Source organism: Pseudophryne corroboree, unplaced genomic scaffold (assembly GCF_028390025.1).
Source record: "Pseudophryne corroboree isolate aPseCor3 unplaced genomic scaffold, aPseCor3.hap2 scaffold_90, whole genome shotgun sequence".
In the NCBI taxonomy this organism is placed as follows: domain Eukaryota; kingdom Metazoa; phylum Chordata; class Amphibia; order Anura; family Myobatrachidae; genus Pseudophryne; species Pseudophryne corroboree.
In genome coordinates, this window is record NW_026970479.1 from 181,967 (window position 1) to 196,034 (window position 14,068).

At 47.4% G+C, this 14,068-nt stretch overlaps 9 non-coding genes and 1 pseudogene across 9 annotated transcripts; 3 read left to right on the plus strand and 7 right to left on the minus strand.

Annotated features, from left to right (window-relative positions):
* Positions 1 to 4,408: 4,408 nt before the first annotated feature.
* Positions 4,409 to 4,572, minus strand: LOC135045117 (U1 spliceosomal RNA). Its single transcript, XR_010237650.1, has one exon. It is a non-coding gene; the product is annotated as a U1 spliceosomal RNA (small nuclear RNA).
* A 671-nt stretch (positions 4,573 to 5,243) lies between these two features.
* Positions 5,244 to 5,407, minus strand: LOC135044456 (U1 spliceosomal RNA). Its single transcript, XR_010237047.1, has one exon. It is a non-coding gene; the product is annotated as a U1 spliceosomal RNA (small nuclear RNA).
* A 152-nt stretch (positions 5,408 to 5,559) lies between these two features.
* Positions 5,560 to 5,723, minus strand: LOC135044859 (U1 spliceosomal RNA). The gene has a single exon (XR_010237395.1). It is a non-coding gene; the product is annotated as a U1 spliceosomal RNA (small nuclear RNA).
* Positions 5,724 to 6,393: 670 nt separating this feature from the next.
* Positions 6,394 to 6,556, minus strand: LOC135044552 (U1 spliceosomal RNA). The gene has a single exon (XR_010237121.1). It is a non-coding gene; the product is annotated as a U1 spliceosomal RNA (small nuclear RNA).
* Positions 6,557 to 6,708: 152 nt separating this feature from the next.
* LOC135044845 (U1 spliceosomal RNA) lies at positions 6,709 to 6,872 on the minus strand. Its single transcript, XR_010237382.1, has one exon. It is a non-coding gene; the product is annotated as a U1 spliceosomal RNA (small nuclear RNA).
* Positions 6,873 to 7,574: 702 nt separating this feature from the next.
* LOC135044535 (U1 spliceosomal RNA) lies at positions 7,575 to 7,709 on the minus strand (annotated as a pseudogene).
* A 152-nt stretch (positions 7,710 to 7,861) lies between these two features.
* Positions 7,862 to 8,025, minus strand: LOC135044988 (U1 spliceosomal RNA). The gene has a single exon (XR_010237524.1). It is a non-coding gene; the product is annotated as a U1 spliceosomal RNA (small nuclear RNA).
* A 3,965-nt stretch (positions 8,026 to 11,990) lies between these two features.
* On the plus strand, positions 11,991 to 12,146 carry LOC135044601 (U1 spliceosomal RNA). Its single transcript, XR_010237143.1, has one exon. It is a non-coding gene; the product is annotated as a U1 spliceosomal RNA (small nuclear RNA).
* A 674-nt stretch (positions 12,147 to 12,820) lies between these two features.
* Positions 12,821 to 12,984, plus strand: LOC135045113 (U1 spliceosomal RNA). Its single transcript, XR_010237646.1, has one exon. It is a non-coding gene; the product is annotated as a U1 spliceosomal RNA (small nuclear RNA).
* Positions 12,985 to 13,136: 152 nt separating this feature from the next.
* LOC135044515 (U1 spliceosomal RNA) lies at positions 13,137 to 13,299 on the plus strand. The gene has a single exon (XR_010237097.1). It is a non-coding gene; the product is annotated as a U1 spliceosomal RNA (small nuclear RNA).
* Positions 13,300 to 14,068: the final 769 nt, after the last annotated feature.

The following is a 14,068-nucleotide window of genomic DNA, read 5'->3' on the forward strand; positions in this document are numbered from 1 at the left end:
TAATGAGGTGCAAACAAAGTACAAAAGTGATGAGCTTGAGGAGTGAGGAAACCGTAATTAACCTGGATTTGATTTATGACCCAATGATAGAAACCAGAATGTGATGAAAATGCGATTATACGGTCCGTTTCTTTCACCTGTTTTTCTGCTTTTCTCCAAGATACAAAGACCCCCTTGGACGAGGAAGTTGACGAGACGCTATACAGACAACAGACAAGCACCAAAGAAGAAGATTTGACAACTTTAAATATGGACACTTGATGAACTTTGCCATGGATCCCCAGTTTCCCTAGTATTTTTAAACTCACGCTAGCCCAACATTTTTTGTAAATCTGATGGCTCAGACAAAGCTATTTGCTCATGCCCAAGGAGCAATACAGCGCAAAGAAGACGACTCTCAACAGATACCGAACACAACTTCAACAACAGATGTACATTTCCCTGACATAGAATATCATTGCATTTTTCGTAAGTGTTCTTTATCTTCATCTCTACAACCCCCAGGTAACGACACACATAGACGATAGGGAATACAGGCACAGATAGCAGCAACCACATACCTCCCCCATTCATGTATCATCAACTAAAATGTGCATCCCCATTTTGTTACAACCACAGCCGAAATGAGCTCGGTAGAGTTTGACAGCCCATCCACAGACCTGTACCACAGGACAAGAAGGAATTCAAATGTATACTTCGCAATACCTCGAAGCTTGATCTACCACACGTACGGCACGATGATACATGACCCTCCAAACATGGACTCATACACACATGCTTCTACTTTCTCACTAGGTCATACCCTCTTCACACCTACTCCACTCTTCTCCCCTACCCAACCATGGAAATCAATTAACCCCTGACTTACATTTTTCTCCTTAAATGTTTTGTGGCAGTTATTGTTGACTGCCAAAGGGTGGACTGTCAAAGTCAGAAAAATGTCTCAATGCACGTTGCCATATTTGCACCGCACACTGGTCCGCGCTGCGCGTGCGTACGCTCTCCCGTGGAGGCGCATACCCGCAATAGCGTACACTCGCAGGCGCGGTATGCGCATTTACGGTAGAGTTTACGTAGTCGTAGCGTGCGACTCATTCGTTACATATTTTCACAATTAATGTAGTTTATAGATCATGGTCCCTTTGATAGATTCTGAAAGTTTGGTTAAAATACAATGTCCCAGAGCTGAGGAATCCCTCTTTATATCGTACGAAGGGTCTAACAGGAATCATACAGCAGTGTTTGGTACCCATCGGAAGAGTATTTAATTAGCAATATTCCGGTGTTGGTTTGGAGCGTATTAATCGCTCGTGCGAATAGTTATGGACATAAGAAGTTTATGTCCATTTCTATTATTTACTCATACTCAGGTATGCGGCGGGAAACCCAGTTTCCCACCCACCTGAGCTGTTGGAAATCGTCACAGCCCACCTGTATGAATCACCCTATGACCTTTTGTTATGATGCAGGGCCGAATTCCTTCGGCCAATGGACAATGGGATTGTAGGACCATGAGATTGCATTGTGTGTGGGGTATAAATAGGCAGGCCGACCACATCCAGCTCTCACTCTCTCATCAACGGTTATCTGCTGATAGCCGGGAGCTGGATATCGAGGCGCAGGCGATCATACCCTTTGTGCGTAAGTTTCTCTCCGTAATCATTGTCTTTCTGTGAGCCAATTTCTCTCTCTCTCTCTATCTCTCTCTCTTCTTTTCTCTTATATCTCTCATAGTATTATAGTATTGTACTGTATTGCATTTAGGTCAGTGTAGTATTGTCTTTTTGTATTTATTGTTTAGTTCTGTGGTTAGGAAGTCCTTGTTATATTGTAGTGTATCATTTGTACTGTTATCCCCTTTTACAAGTATATTAGATATAATACAGTTAATAGGCTTTGGAACCTAAACCAGTATCTGTGTATTTTCTATAGTGTTAAGTGTTCACTTGAGCGTCGGTGACGCTCAAGCAGCTTTGTAGTTAGTCAGGTTACACAAGGTTGCATTTACACCCTGTACTCACATTAAGGTATTCAGTGTATTTCATTGGTATAAGGTTTTAACATAAAGGTATAGTGTTGTGAGCGTCTGCATCGCTGGTGACCTCCTCGTGGTCTCGAGCGTAAGCTACGCCATAGCGAATCATTCCCCTAGACATAGCCAATAACGTGTCCTGTGATCACTGGGCCGCGAGCGAACGTGACGCTTGAGCGTCTCGCCTACGGCTGAGCGATCGCTACGTCAATAGCGTACCATTACGGTACTTCTTAAGTAAACAGCGTACAGTGTTCTTAGCTTCATAAAGGGTTGTTTATACGACAAGGAATTTAGCATTGTCACCTGGTTGCTGGGTCACTGCAGCGGAGGCTCCAGTTTCTTCCTAAGGTCAGTCACACACACACCGCCCTTCCGGATCACGAGGCCGCTGATGAAGGGGAGCGTGGCCGCAGGGGGTGGACCGTGTGCGCACTGGCGTGGACACTGATTACTGGGCAGCCGCTCCACTAGCCACCAGGTACAGTTAAGGAGCACAGGTCTGGGAGTTTTACTCCTATATTAACCCAATTTTGTACTGCCCGCAGCGCATTGTGATAGGTAATAGGGCCTGATTCAGGTTGGAATGCAATCACAATAAGCGATCCAACTGCAAAAATTGCTAACAGCATACGCATGTGCCTGCATTTTCTGCGGCACCCCGCAGAGAATGCGATCGCCTCTGCCTGTCAATCGGGGCGGGGGGGGAAGAGGGGGGTCAGCAACACTCCATTTCCAAGTCAGGGATGGAGCGGTGCGGGGGCAAGGCTTCAAAATGGGGTCTGCAACGGAGGAGACACAGGGGGCGTGGTCACAGCGGCTGTATGACATCACATTCAGCCGCTGTGATCACAAAAATGGTGGCGGCTTCCTGCGCGCACATACAGTTTGCACCAGCAGGAGGCTACACCATTTTTTATGATCACGCTGAACTGCAGTGCGACTGCAATTACAGCATGGTCAAGAATGGAGGCGTCATGCTGGGTGGCCATGCCCTGTCACTGTGCAGGAGCCAGCACCGCACACACACTAGTCCCCGGGTGCAGCCCCCAACCCCCGGGACACCCGGAGCAACAAAATGTAGATTCAGGCCACCAGGCCACGCCCCTACCTATGAAACCATGCCTCCTTTTTACCATTGCGCTGCTTATCTGCGCGCACTGCATTACAATCTCCTTCGCCACCTCTCTGGGTGTCACCAGTGATAGTGACACCTCTGCCATGCTTGTAGCAGCTGGTCCTAAGATCTACGCCTCAAGCCCTGAGTGTTTGCCCTTGTGACTTGTTGATCATCATAGCGAAGCAGATGCTTACAGAAAACTGCAGGGGCTTAGATTGAAAATAAAAAAATTGATGGGTATAAGGTAGAGAGGAGCGGGTTCGGTTCTCCGAGAACCGAATTCCCGACGAACTCCACGTGGTTTACACTGGTCCGAGGCAGGCTCGGTTGTTCCCGCCTGACTCGGAAAACCTGAACAAGGGAAAATGTCATCATCCCGCTGTCGGATTCTCTCGAGATTCGGATTCCATATAAAGAGCTGCGCGTTGCCGCCATTTTTACTCGTGCATTGAAGAGAGAGCGGAGAGGACGTGGCTATGTTCTCTCAGTGGAAATCTCAATATCAGTGCTCAGTATCAGTGGTTACTTATTGCTGCTCAGTAATACTAGTAGTGTGTCTCTCCTGCTCAGTGTCAGTTCTCAGTAGTATCCTCATCAGTGCTCAGTATCACTGCTCATTGTCTTGTGCTGCATTGTGGTGCTCAGCATACTACAGTACATTACTAATAGTCCAGTGCTGCATCTTGCTGCTCAGTGTCAGTTCTAGTATCCTCATCAGTGCTCACTATCACTGCTCATTACATTGTGGTGTTCTGTATACTACAGTAACATAGTAATATAGTAACATATAGTAACATAGTTTTTGAGGTTGAATAGAGGCAAATTGCCCATCGTGTTCAACCTGTTTTAAGTTGTGATGATTCTACATACTTGCTGAATAATGTTTTATGACTAGTTAGCTACTATAACTCATGTTACCCCCGGATTAACCATGTTGATATTTTAAGTATTATAACCTTGGATAGCTTTTTCATTCAGAAATGTATCCATTCCTTTTTTAAATCCAATTACAGAGTCCGCCATTACCACCTTCCCTGGCAGGGAATTCCACATCCTGATTGCCCTAACAGTGAACATCATAATATCTCACCTGGCAGGTAAGTAGGAGTTGGGCTAGAGCTGTGGAGGATTGCTGCTCGGGCACCCCCTGTCAAGTGAAGGAGATCCAACTGAGGCAGCACAAGGGAACTCTCGAAAGAAGAACAAGGCTAGAGGAAGATCTGAGACAAAGAAATCTGACTTTTACCAGAGCTGACCAGAGGAAAGCACAAACGCAGTCCCCCACTACCACAAATAATGCAGTCGAGTTTCCCACATTTGGGGAAATCACAGGGGTCAGCATACCCAGAGTGCAATGAATGAACCTCACCCTGGGAGAACAATCTTCATGACCATGGTATCTCCTATGCAAAATAAGTATGATTTGGGATAGGGCTGGGGAGGGCCGCTGCTCAGGCACATCTCTGTCAAGTAAAGGAGATTCAACTGAGGCAACACAAGGGAACTCTCATCTGGGGACAACAACTGCAGGGAGAACACATATTTTCAGATGAACATGGGAGGGCAGAAGGCTGCCTAACACTGAAGCACCCCCAAACAACAAACCAAATGCAACTACTAGTGCAAGCATTCCTGGGGGAAGGCCTGCAGCAGATGGATTTGCATATGGTGATGTCATCCAAGCAGTGGGTCAAAGTTGGCTTCAACCCTCGTCTGCATATGAAAATAAAAAAGGGGTGTGCAGGGCATGGCGGCCTTTTGCGGCGCTTGGATGACCCCTAGTTTGCATTAAACACCTCCACCTTCCTTCGGTGTGGGGCTCATGTTGGCTATGCCCCAGCCCCTGAAGCATTCAAGCTGATTTCTTGCAGCAGCTGGGCACTGTAACAGCTCCAGAGCTGCTCTGTAAAGCAAGTAAAAGGGTGTGGGCCCTGCAGCACTACCTGTAGTTTGCATTGTGCGTTGGAAGGCACAAAGTAAGCAGACGGGAGAAGTCAGGATAGTGCACAAGGGCATAGAAGGGAGCGGCTCAAGAAAAGAGAAGTGGAAACAGACAGCAAACTAGGCTGGAGAGAGACCTGAGACAAAGAGATCTGAATTATACGAGTAGCCGACCAGAGGAAACACAAATTATGTAGTCAAGTGTCCCACATTTGGGGAAATCGTAGGAGCAGCACACCCAGAGTGCAATGGGTGAGCCTTGCCCTGGGAGAAGCACCTTCCTGATCATAGTATCTCACCTGGCAGGTAAGTAGGAGTTGGGCTAGAGCTGGGGAGGGTCGCTGCTCGGGCACCCCCCTGTCAAGTGAAGGAAATCCAACTGAGGCAGCACAAGGAAACTCTCAAAAAAAGAACAAGGCTAGAGGAAGATCTGAGACAAAGAAATCTGACTTTTACCAGAGCTGACCAGAGGAAAGCACAAACACAGTCCCCCACTACCACAAATAATGCAGTCGAGTTTCCCACATTTGGGGAAATCACAGGGGTCAGCATACCCAGAATGCAATGAATGAACCTCACCCTGGAAGAACAATCTTCATGACCATGGTATCTCCTATGCAAAATAAGTATGATTTGGGATAGGGCTGGGGATGGCCGCTGCTCAGGCACATCTCTGTCAAGTAAAGGAGATTCAACTGAGGCAGCACAAGAGAACTCTCATCTGGGGACAACAACTGCAGGGAGAACACATATTTTCAGATGAACATGGGAGAGCAGAAGGCTGCCTAATACTGAAGCACCCCAAACAACAAACCAAATGCAACAACTAGTACAAGCATTCCTGGGGGAAGGTCTGCAGAAGACGTATTTGCATACGGTGATGTCATCCAAGCAGTGGGCCAAAGTTGGCTGGAACCCTCATCTGCATATGAAAAGAGAAAAGGGGTATGCAGGGCATGGCGGCCTTTTGCGGCGCTTGGATGACCCTTAGTTCGCATTAAACACCTCCACCCTCCGTCGGTGTGGGGCTCATGTTGGCTATGCCCCAGCCCCTGAAGCATTCAAGCTGATTTCTTGCAGCAGCTGGGCACTGTAACAGCTCCAGAGCTGCTCTGAAAGGCAAGTAAAAGGGTGTGGGCCCTGCAGCACTACCTGTAGTTTGCATTGTGCGTTGGAAGGCACAAAGTAAGCAGACAGGAGAAGTCAGGAGAGTGCACAAGGGCATAGAAGGCAGCGGCTCAAGAAAAGAGAAGTGGAAACAGACAGCAAACTAGGCTGGAGAGAGACCTGAGACAAAGAGATCTGAATTATACGAGAGCCGACCAGGGGAAACGCAAATTATGCAGTCAAGTTTCCCACATTTGGGGAAATCGCAGGAGCAGCACACCCAGAGTGCAATGGGTGAGCCTTGCCCTGGGAGAAGCACCTTCATGATCATAGTATCTCACCTGGCAGTTATGTAGGAGTTGGGCTAGAGCTGGGGAGGGTCGCTGCTCGGGTACCCCCCTGTCAAGTGAAGGAGATCAAACTGAGGCAGCACAATGGAACTCTCGAAAGAAGAACAAGGCTAGAGGAAGATCTGAGACAAAGAAATCTGACTTTTACCAGAGCTGACCAGAGGAAAACACAAACACAGTCCCCCACTACCACAAATAATGCAGTTGAGTTTCCCACATTTGGGGAAATCACAGGGGTCAGCATACCCAGAATGCAATGAATGAACCTCACCCTGGGAGAACAATCTTTATGACCATGGTATCTCCTATGCAAAATAAGTATGATTTGGGATAGGGCTGGGGAGGGCCGCTGCTCAGGCACATCTCTGTCAAGTAAAGGAGATTCAACTGAGGCAGCACAAGGGAACTCTCATCTGGGGACAACAACTGCCGGGAGAACACATATTTTCAGATGAACATGGGAGGGCAGAAGGCTGCCTAATACTGAAGCACCCCCAAACAACAAACCAAATGCAACAACTAGTACAAGCATTCCTGGGGGAAGGTCTGCAGAAGACGGATTTGCATACAGTGATGTCATCCAAGCAGTGGGCCAAAGTTGGCTGGAACCCTCATCTGCATATGAAAAGAGAAAAGGGGTATGCAGGGCATGGCGGCCTTTTGCGGCGCTTGGATGACCCTTAGTTCGCATTAAACACCCCCACCCTACTTCGGTGTGGGGCTCATGTTGGCCATGCCCCAGCCCCTGAAGCATTCAAGCTGATTTCTTGCAGCAGCTTGGCACTGTAACAGCTCCAGAGCTGCTCTGTAAGGCAAGTAAAAGGGTGTGGGCCCTGCAGCACTACCTGTAGTTTGCATTGTGCATCGGAAGGCACAAAGTAAGCAGACAGGAGGAGAAGTCAGGACAGTGCACAAGGGTATAGAAGGGAGGGGCTCAAGAAAAAAGAAGTGGAAACAGACAGCAAACTAGGCTGGAGAGAGACCTGAGACAAAGAGATCTGAATTATATGAGAGCCGACTAGGGGAAACACAAATTATGCAATCAAGTTTCCCATATTTGGGGAAATCGCAGGGGCAGCACACCCAGAGTGCAATGGGTGAGCCTTGCCCTGGGAGAAGCAACTTCATGATCATAGTATCTCACCTGGCAGGTAAGTAGGAGTTGGGCTAGAGCTGGGGAGGGTCGCTGCTCGGGCACCCCCCTGTCAAGTGAAGGAGATCCAACTGAGGCAGCACAAGGGAACTCTTGAAAGAAGAACAAGGCTAGAGGAAGATCTGAGACAAAGAAATCTGACTTTTACCAGAGCTGACCAGAGGAAAGCACAAACACAGTCCCCCACTACCACAAATAATGCAGTTGAGTTTCCCACATTTGGGGAAATCACAGAGGTCAGCATACCCAGAACGCAATGAATGAACCTAACCCTGGGAGAACAATCTTCATGACCATGGTATCTCCTATGCAAAATAAGTATGATTTGGGATAGGGCTGGGGAGGGCCGCTGCTCAGGCACATCTCTGTCAAGTAAAGGAGATTCAACTGAGGCAGCACAAGGGAACTCTCATCTGGGGACAACAACTGCAGGGAGAACACATATTTTCAGATGAACATGGGAGGGCAGAAGGCTGCCTAATACTGAAGCACCCCAAAACAACAAACCAAATGCAACAACTAGTGCAAGCATTCCTGGGGGAAGGCCTGCCGCAGATGGATTTGCATATGGTGATGTCATCCAAGCAGTGGGTCAAAGTTGGCTTCAACCCTCGTCTGCATATGAAAAGAGAAAAGGGGCATGCAGGGCATGGCGGCCTTTTGCGGCGCTTGGCTGACCCCTAGTTTGCATTAAACACCTCCACCCTCCGTCGGTGTGGGGCTCATGTTGGCTATGCCCCAGCCCCTGAAGCATTCAAGCTGATTTCTTGCTGCAGCTGGGCACTGTAACAGCTCCAGAGCTGCTCTGTAAGGCAAGTAAAAGGGTGTGGGCCCTGCAGCACTACCTGTAGTTTGCATTGTGCGTTGGAAGGCACAAAGTAAGCAGACAGGAGAAGTCTGGAGAGTGCACAAGGGCATAGAAGGCAGCGGCTCAAGAAAAGAGAAGTGGAAACAGACAGCAAACTAGGCTGGAGAGAGACCTGAGACAAAGAGATCTGAATTATACGAGAGCCGACCAGGGGAAACACAAATTATGCAGTCAAGTTTCCCACAGGAGTATATAGGATACGACCCAGTGGTACCTGACGACATAGATACTAACAGCTATTTAATAACATTACGCTAGAAAGTGATTATTAGCAACATATATATCTATATAAACAACCCCGCCAGGGTTGTGCCTTCAAAAATAATCACACACGGACACGCTTTTTAAACCTTTTTTTCACATCTCTTTATTCTTCTTATGCACATGTATGTTAGTTCTGTGATTTTAACCTTTATGTTTCACTGCAGTTTGGGATAATAATATTAATATTTATCCAATTTTAATACATACTTAATAAAGGTTATATTTTATGATTCATTCATTCTGTCCAGTGCGTCAACAGTGCAGATTTCTTCTTGTTTTTTCTCCCAAATTCTATAACAATGACAGTAAATGTTGTTTCTTTTCAAACAGAACTTTCTTGACCATGCTTCTTGCTTGAAAGATCTGGGAGCACATGGAAAACAGTACAAACCATGCAGTATCACAAGAGCCTTTATTTGATATTTCATGAAGATAGAGCAGAATTGAGGACACGTCAACTATTTCTGCCGAAGGTGGTTCATCTTTCCACATGGTGCCTTTGGCCACTGACACCTTCGTTGAGTCAAAGTCTCTGGCTGTGGTCAGAACTTTGAAAATTTATGTCACCAGAACGGTTCAGATTAGGAAAACAGAGGCTCTGTTTGTCCTGTATGCTCCCAACAGGATTGGGTGTCCTGCTTCCATGTAGACAATTATGCGCTGGATCTGTGGTAAGATTCAGCATGCTCATTCCACGGCAGGATTGCCGTTACTGAATTAGGTGAAGACCCATTCTACTAGAAAGGTGGGTTCATCCTGGGCAGCTGGTCGGGGAGTCTCGGCATTGCAACTTTGCCGAGCAGCTATTTAGTAAACACTTTTGCTAAGTTTTACAAGTTTTAGAGTAAAGGAGATTCAACTGAGGCAGCACAAGGGAACTCTCATCTGGGGACAACAACTGCAGTGAGAACACATATTTTCAGATGAACATGGGAGGGCAGAAGGCTGCCTAATACTGAAGCACCCCCAAACAACAAACCAAATGCAACAACTAGTACAAGCATTCCTGGGGGAAGGTCTGCAGAAGACGGATATGCATATAGTGATGTCATCCAAGCAGTGGGCCAAAGTTGGCTGGAACCCTCGTCTGCATATGAAAAGAGAAAAGGGGCATGCAGGGCATGGCGGCCTTTTGCGGCGCTTGGCTGACCCCTAGTTTGCATTAAACACCTCCACCCTCCGTCGGTGTGGGGCTCATGTTGGCTATGCCCCAGCCCCTGAAGCATTCAAGCTGATTTCTTGCTGCAGCTGGGCACTGTAACAGCTCCAGAGCTGCTCTGTAAGGCAAGTAAAAGGGTGTGGGCCCTGCAGCACTACCTGTAGTTTGCATTGTGCGTTGGAAGGCACAAAGTAAGCAGACAGGAGAAGTCTGGAGAGTGCACAAGGGCATAGAAGGCAGCGGCTCAAGAAAAGAGAAGTGGAAACAGACAGCAAACTAGGCTGGAGAGAGACCTGAGACAAAGAGATCTGAATTATACGAGAGCCGACCAGGGGAAACACAAATTATGCAGTCAAGTTTCCCACAGGAGTATATAGGATACGACCCAGTGGTACCTGACGACATAGATACTAACAGCTATTTAATAACATTACGCTAGAAAGTGATTATTAGCAACATATATATCTATATAAACAACCCCGCCAGGGTTGTGCCTTCAAAAATAATCACACACGGACACGCTTTTTAAACCTTTTTTTCACATCTCTTTATTCTTCTTATGCACATGTATGTTAGTTCTGTGATTTTAACCTTTATGTTTCACTGCAGTTTGGGATAATAATATTAATATTTATCCAATTTTAATACATACTTAATAAAGGTTATATTTTATGATTCATTCATTCTGTCCAGTGCGTCAACAGTGCAGATTTCTTCTTGTTTTTTCTCCCAAATTCTATAACAATGACAGTAAATGTTGTTTCTTTTCAAACAGAACTTTCTTGACCATGCTTCTTGCTTGAAAGATCTGGGAGCACATGGAAAACAGTACAAACCATGCAGTATCACAAGAGCCTTTATTTGATATTTCATGAAGATAGAGCAGAATTGAGGACACGTCAACTATTTCTGCCGAAGGTGGTTCATCTTTCCACATGGTGCCTTTGGCCACTGACACCTTCGTTGAGTCAAAGTCTCTGGCTGTGGTCAGAACTTTGAAAATTTATGTCACCAGAACGGTTCAGATTAGGAAAACAGAGGCTCTGTTTGTCCTGTATGCTCCCAACAGGATTGGGTGTCCTGCTTCCATGTAGACAATTATGCGCTGGATCTGTGGTAAGATTCAGCATGCTCATTCCACGGCAGGATTGCCGTTACTGAATTAGGTGAAGACCCATTCTACTAGAAAGGTGGGTTCATCCTGGGCAGCTGGTCGGGGAGTCTCGGCATTGCAACTTTGCCGAGCAGCTATTTAGTAAACACTTTTGCTAAGTTTTACAAGTTTTAGAGTAAAGGAGATTCAACTGAGGCAGCACAAGGGAACTCTCATCTGGGGACAACAACTGCAGTGAGAACACATATTTTCAGATGAACATGGGAGGGCAGAAGGCTGCCTAATACTGAAGCACCCCCAAACAACAAACCAAATGCAACAACTAGTACAAGCATTCCTGGGGGAAGGTCTGCAGAAGACGGATATGCATATAGTGATGTCATCCAAGCAGTGGGCCAAAGTTGGCTGGAACCCTCATCTGCATATGAAAAGAGAAAAGGGGTATGCAGGGCATGGCGGCCTTTTGCGGCGCTTGGATGACCCTTAGTTCGCATTAAACACCCCCACCCTCCTTCGGTGTGGGGCTCATGTTGGCCATGCCCCAGCCCCTGAAGCATTCAAGCTGATTTCTTGCAGCAGCTTGGCACTGTAACAGCTCCAGAGCTGCTCTGTAAGGCAAGTAAAAGGGTGTGGGCCCTGCAGCACTACCTGTAGTTTGCATTGTGCATTGGAAGGCACAAAGTAAGCAGACAGGAGGAGAAGTCAGGATAGTCCACAAGGGTATAGAAGGGAGGGGCTCAAGAAAAAAGAAGTGGAAACAGACAGCAAACTAGGCTGGAGAGAGACCTGAGACAAAGAGATCTGAATTATATGAGAGCCGACCAGGGGAAACACAAATTATGCAGTCAAGTTTCCCACATTTGGGGAAATCGCAGGGGCAGCACACCCAGGTGAGATACTATAATCAGGAAGGTGCTTCTCCCAGGGCAAGGCTCACCCATTGCACACTGGGTGTGCTGCTCCTACGATTTCCCCAAATGTGGGACACTTGACTGCATAATTTGTGTTTCCTCTGGTCGGCTCTCGTATAATTCAGATCTCTTTGTCTCAGGTCTCTCTCCAGCCTAGTTTGCTCTCTGTTTCCACTTCTTTTTTCTTGAGCCCCTCCCTTCTATACCCTTGTGCACTATCCTGACTTCTCCTCCCGTCTGCTTACTTTGTGCCTTCCAATGCACAATGCAAACTACAGGTAGTGCTGCAGGGCCCACACCCTTTTACTTGCCTTACAGAGCAGCTCTGGAGCTGTTACAGTGCCCAGCTGCTGCAAGAAATCAGCTTGAATGCTTCATGGGATGGGGCATGGCCAACATGAGCCCCACACCAAAGGAGGGTGGGGGTGTTTAATGCGATCTAGGGGTCATCCAAGCACCGCAAAAGGCCGCCATGCCCTGCACGCCCCTTTTCTCTTTTCATATGCAGATGAGGGTTGAAGCCAACTTTGACCCACTGCTTGGATAACATCACCATATGCAAATCCATCTGCTGCAGGCCTTCCCCCAGGAATGCTTGCACTAGTTGTTGCATTTGGTTTGTTGTTTGGGGGTGCTTCAGTATTAGGCAGCCTTCTGCCCTCCCATGTTCATCTGAAAATATGTGTTCTCCCTGCAGTTGTTGTCCCCATATGAGAGTTCCCTTGTGCTGCCTCAGTTGAATCTCCTTTACTTGACAGAGATGTGCCTGAGCAGCGGCCCTCCCCAGCCCTATCCCAAATCATACTTATTTTGCATAGGAGACACCATGGTCATGAAAATTGTTCACCCAGGGTGAGGTTCATTCATTGCATTCTGGGTATGCTGACCCCTGTGATTTACCCAAATGTGGGAAACTCGCCTGCATTATTTGTGGTAGTTGGGGACTGTGTTTGTGTTTTCCGCTGGTCAGCTCTGGTAAAAGTCAGATTTCTTTGTCTCAGATCTTCCTCTAGCCTTGTTCTTCTTTCGAGAGTTCCATTGTGCTGCCTCAGTTGGATCTCCTTCACTTGACAGGGGGGTGCCCGAGCAGCGACCCTCCCCAGCTCTAGCCCAACTCCTACTTACCTGCCAGGTGAGATACTATGATCTTGAAGGTGCTTCTCCCAGGGCAAGGCTCAACCATTGCACTCTGGGTGTGCTGCCCCTGCGATTTCCCCAAATATGGGAAACTTGACTGCATAATTTGTGTTTCCCCTGGTCGGCTCTCGTATAATTCAGATCTCTTTGTCTCAGGTCTCTCTCCAGCCTAGTTTGCTGTCTGTTTCCACTTCTCTTTTCTTCAGCCGCTCCCTTCTATGCCCTTGCGCACTATCCTGACTTCTCCCGTCTGCTTACTTTGTGCCTTCCAACGCACAATGCGAACTACAGGTAGTGCTGCAGGGCCCACACCCTTTTATTTGCCTTACAGAGCAGCTCTGGAGCTGTTACAGTGCCCAGCTGCTGCAAGAAATCAGCTTGAATGCTTCAGGGGCTGGGGCATAGCCAACATGAGCCCCACACCGAAGGAAGGTGGAGGTGTTTAATGCGAACTAGGGGTCATCCAAGCGCCGCAAAAGGCCGCCATGCCCTGTATAACCCTTTTCTCTTTTCATATGCAGATGAGGGTTCCAGCCAACTTTGGCCCACTGCTTGGATGACATCACCGTATGCAAATTCGTCTCCTGCAGACCTTCCCCCAGGAATGCTTGTACTAGTTATTGCATATGGTTTGATATTTGATGGTGCTTCAGTATTAGGCAGCCTTCCGCCCTCCCATGTTCATCTGAAAAAATGTGGTCTCCCTGCAGTTGTTGTCCCCAGACGAGAGTTCCCTTGTGCTTCCTCAGTTGAATCTCCTTAACTTGACGGGGGAGGGGCTTGCCCGAGCAGCCACCCTCCCCAGCCCTATCCCAACTCATACTTATTTTGCATATGAGATCTCTATATCATGAAGATTGTTTTCACAGGGTGAAGTTCATCCATTATATTTTAAAATAGGAAGGTTCAAAT